At 51.8% G+C, this 4,062-nt stretch overlaps 1 protein-coding gene across 1 annotated transcript in view; it reads right to left on the bottom strand.

The window, feature by feature from the left end:
- The window catches only part of Hnrnpf (heterogeneous nuclear ribonucleoprotein F), a 14,886-nt gene that overhangs the window by 3,581 nt on the left and 7,243 nt on the right, over positions 1–4,062 (bottom strand). Inside the window, exon 3 of the mRNA XM_005411770.2 lies at positions 3,776–3,829. The gene's annotated coding sequence lies outside the window, so the exon portion shown is untranslated. The remainder of the gene's footprint in view (positions 1–3,775; positions 3,830–4,062) is intronic.

The following is a 4,062-nucleotide window of genomic DNA, read 5'->3' on the forward strand; positions in this document are numbered from 1 at the left end:
AAGTAAAATTTAACACTCCGGACAATATACTTTAAAAAAAAAAAAAAAAAAAAAAAAATCAGTGACAACAGCAGAAAACCCTCAAACACAGCAAGGCAAGCTCTGAAGGAGTGAGTAGAAAGCATGAGATATGTATCAACAGCCCCCGCTAGGAGGCAGACTCCACTCACTGGTATCTACACCAGACCAAAGATGGCAACAACACCATCCCATGCATGACTATATAAGTGAAGGATTCAGATTCCTTCATGCCCCCCAGTAACAGTGCAATGGCACAGACAAAACAAACCTATATGCAGTAACTCAAAAATGCTGCCCAGATGAAGCACAGTAAACTATTCACTATTACTGAGAAGGTGGCACAGGTCTTCACTGGGCACTGCCTCCCAAGTCTCGTCCAAGCAACCACCACAGCCCCCATTCTCTCCTGCCCAGCATGGAAATTTGTGTATGTTTTATTGTGCCTCAGGGTGATGGCCCTAGGACCCCAGATCAAAATTGGGGTTCCCTGGGCTGGGGATTTAGCTCAGCGGCACAGTGCCTGCCTGGCAAGCGTAAGGTTGTGAGTTCACTTCCTGGTACCGGAAGAAAAACAAACCAACAAAACAAAGAAAGTGGGGGTTCCCTGCGCTCCTCCAGGACCACCACTATCTGTCCTGTGTATGAACACATCTGTCACTCACAGAAATGAACATGCCACGAAGTTCTGTTCCCAGCCTTAGCCCGGCACCCTCCTGCAGTATGATCTATCATCCACTATCTCCTCCCTGTGTCCTACCTCGAACCACCTGCCTTTCCCCAGGAGTCCCCTTATCACTGCTGTGACACTAACTTCTGTAAGTCTAAAGGTGACACTGTGGAAATCCAGTCTGGAATTGCACCCTCCTTATCCAGTCCCTATTCTCTTGTTCTCATTACCTAGCTTAGACCCCAAGAACAATCTCAGCTCCCAAATTAAGAAACAGCATTTGGTAATGTCAGCACACTAGGAGGCTGAGGCAGGAGAAATGCCAAGTTCAATCCCAGCCCAGCTTGGGCAATTTAGCAGGAAAAGAAAGAGTTTCACAAGGTATGTGGGGCATGGTGGCACACACCTGTAATTCCAGCACTCCAAGGGTTGAAGCAAGAGGATCCTTGCAAGTTTGAGACCAGCCTGTGCTACAAAAGGAGCTCAAGGCCAGCCTGAACTGCATAGAAGACCTGGGCTATAACCCAGTGGGAAAGGTTTGGGTTCAAATCCCAGTACCAACAAGAACTACTGAACACAATCCATGACAACTTGGGAAAGATTCACATTTGGCTGTTCCATGACCATAATGGCAGGCCAGGTGCACGCATCAGGAAAAGTGTGCCTTGAAAGCCAGGGTTTTTAAGGTTTGGTGCTGCCAACACTCTAGACTGGACAATTCTTTGTTATGGATATTGACCCATGCACTACGCGTGCATGGCTGCAACCCCTGTCTCTATCCACTAGAGGCCAGTAACACCCTTCACCCAGCAACAGCAATGAACGCCAGGAAAGCACAAAAAGGTAAAGTTGCCATTTGGGAACTGCAGGAAACCAAGGTAAGGGGTGGGGGTGGGCACATCAGGGCAGGGCCATCTCTTTTGTGTTGTTCTGATTTTTTGAGACAAAGTCTCACTATTCAGGCTGGCCTTGAACTATGTAACCTTGGCTAGACCTGAACTTGAAGGGATCCTCCTGCCTGAGCCTCCTAAATGCTAGGACTACACGTTCAGGTCACCATTGCTAGGCCAGGCTTGCAGGATTATCCCCACCATTTCCCAGAGGGGGTACCTGAAGGGAAGTGCCAAAATTCAGGCATTTGTCAACAGGGAGCTGCCGCTCCTTGTAGATGGTTATCCACAGCTCTGCTCTGGGCCCAAACCTGGAGAAACTCCTCCTTTGTCTTCACTTTGCACTAAGCTCTCTGCCCCTTCCCTGTGCCAGCTCCACTTGCAGCCCCCAGCTGAACCTTCTCTAGGGGCTCCCTCCATTCCCACCTCTACCCACAGTGGAAGGACATTACCCTACCTACAGGATGATAAAACAAGCTTCTTCATCTTACTGTTCCCAAAGCAGAATGTAATCATTCCTTCTGAAAACCCTCTCTGGAGGCAGTCCCCACCTGTTCCCCAAACTCCAGGGTCATCTCTGGGCTCAGGAGACACAAGCTCTCAGCTCCCTGAGCTGACTGGTGCATACAGCTCCTGCACAGTATCTTTACAAAAATGAACCCCTTGTGCTCTTGACTTCTACACAGTATCCCAACTACAGCATGAGTAACCTTACTGCATCCACCCAGAAACTCTAGGACAAACTCAAGTCATCCTCAACTTCCCCCAAATACTGAAATCTAATCAAACTCTAGAACCCTATTCACTACCTACTTCAACAACAGTGCTCTTAAGGGTAGGACCATATCCCAGTATTCCTAAATTTTAAAGACTCTAAATTAAATACTGATTTAAACCAGGCATGGAAGAACTGGCCTATAATCTCCCCTACTTGAAAAACTGCGACAGGAGGATCAAGCCTGGACTACATAGTGCCTACCTGTCTCAAAAAAAACACCCAAAAACAAACAAACAAACCCAGCCGGGCGTGGCGGCGCACGCCTGTAATCCCAGCACTGAAGAGGCTTGGGGGGGAGGGGTTGCAGTGAGTTGAAAGCCTACCTGGGCTACACAGTGAGTTCAAGGACAGGCTGGACTACATAAGCAAGACCCTGTATCTAAATAAATAAAAAGACAAAATGAATTAGACATGTAGCTCTGGGGCAGAACACTGGTCTAGCATGTGAGGCTCTGGATTCAACTTTCAGTATGAGAAAAGATAAAACTGTCCACATAGCATACTGAACATCACTGCTTCCGGTCTTTTTTTTTTGTTTTTGGTCTTTTTGAGATAGGGTCTCACACTGCAGTTCAAGCTGGCCTTGAGCTCACTTTGTAGCTCAGGCCGGTCTCAAACTCCCAACAATCCTCCTGCCTCAGCCTCCCGAGGCATAGGACACCACGCCCGGCTTATCCAGCTTTTCTTCAATCACTTAGTCTACAAATGGACAATCACGTAACAAATCACCTTATAATATTTTTGCCCTCCTACTCCTTTCTCTAATTCTCGTGAAAACTGCCTAGCCCTAGCTATCTTCTACCCACAGCTGGAGGGTGGCTTCCAGGTCCTCAGCATTCCCACAGACCTAGCACCTCAAGTCCCACGCTGCCTTTGATATGAACGTGCCCGTGGCTCCCTCCCCCTCAACCTGCAGGGCTGACGCTAAGGCTTATACTCCCCAGAAACAGCCTGTGTGCAGGCTTAATCCCGCTAATCTAATCCCCAGATCTCTGCTCTATCCCCTTGCCCCTGTCCCACAAGCGCGTCCCACGCCCACACCCCTAACTCCAGATCCTGGGCTCACCTAGCACTGCCGCTGTTTGCAAAGCATTTTCAGGGCCGCTGGAGGGTAGCGGGGCGCTCTCGGGGCGGACTGTGGTCCGCGCGGGCTCAGCCAGCAGTAACCGTGCGGGGGCAGCGCAGGCCGGGGCTGAGTGACTTAGACGCCGTCCCGGGAACAAGGACACCGCGCGTTGGCTCCTAGAGGCACCGCCTCCGGTCCTGAGCCGTTTCCGGTCCAGGCAAAGAACGCACTGTCCTGAAACTCGGCTCGCGCTACTTTTGCGCCATTTCTACTTCCCGCCCCGTCCTCCCTAACTACTCTCAGCTGCGCCGGAGTTCCGAGCCCTTCTTGTAACTAGGCTCGGGGTGACTCACCTGGGCGTGGACGAGCGACAGCGGGGCACACGGCGGGCACTCGAGTCGGTAGTCCTGCGAAGGAGAACAGAGACGGGCGTCGGCGGGGCCGGGGCAGGCGCGCCCGCGCGCCGCGAACTTCCCGCGATTGTTACATAAGGCGGGGGCCGGGACACCGGCCATCTTGCCCCGCGCCGCACTTCCGCCCTCCGCGGCCCGGCTGCCTCCCCTACCCCGCCGGCCGACTCACTGCGGTTCCGACCGGCGCAATGCCTCCGCGCGGTCGCAACGACTCCCGGGGCAGGCGG

This window comes from Chinchilla lanigera, unplaced genomic scaffold (genome assembly GCF_000276665.1).
Source record: "Chinchilla lanigera isolate Chin_1 unplaced genomic scaffold, ChiLan1.0 scaffold00145, whole genome shotgun sequence".
NCBI lineage: Eukaryota > Metazoa > Chordata > Mammalia > Rodentia > Chinchillidae > Chinchilla > Chinchilla lanigera.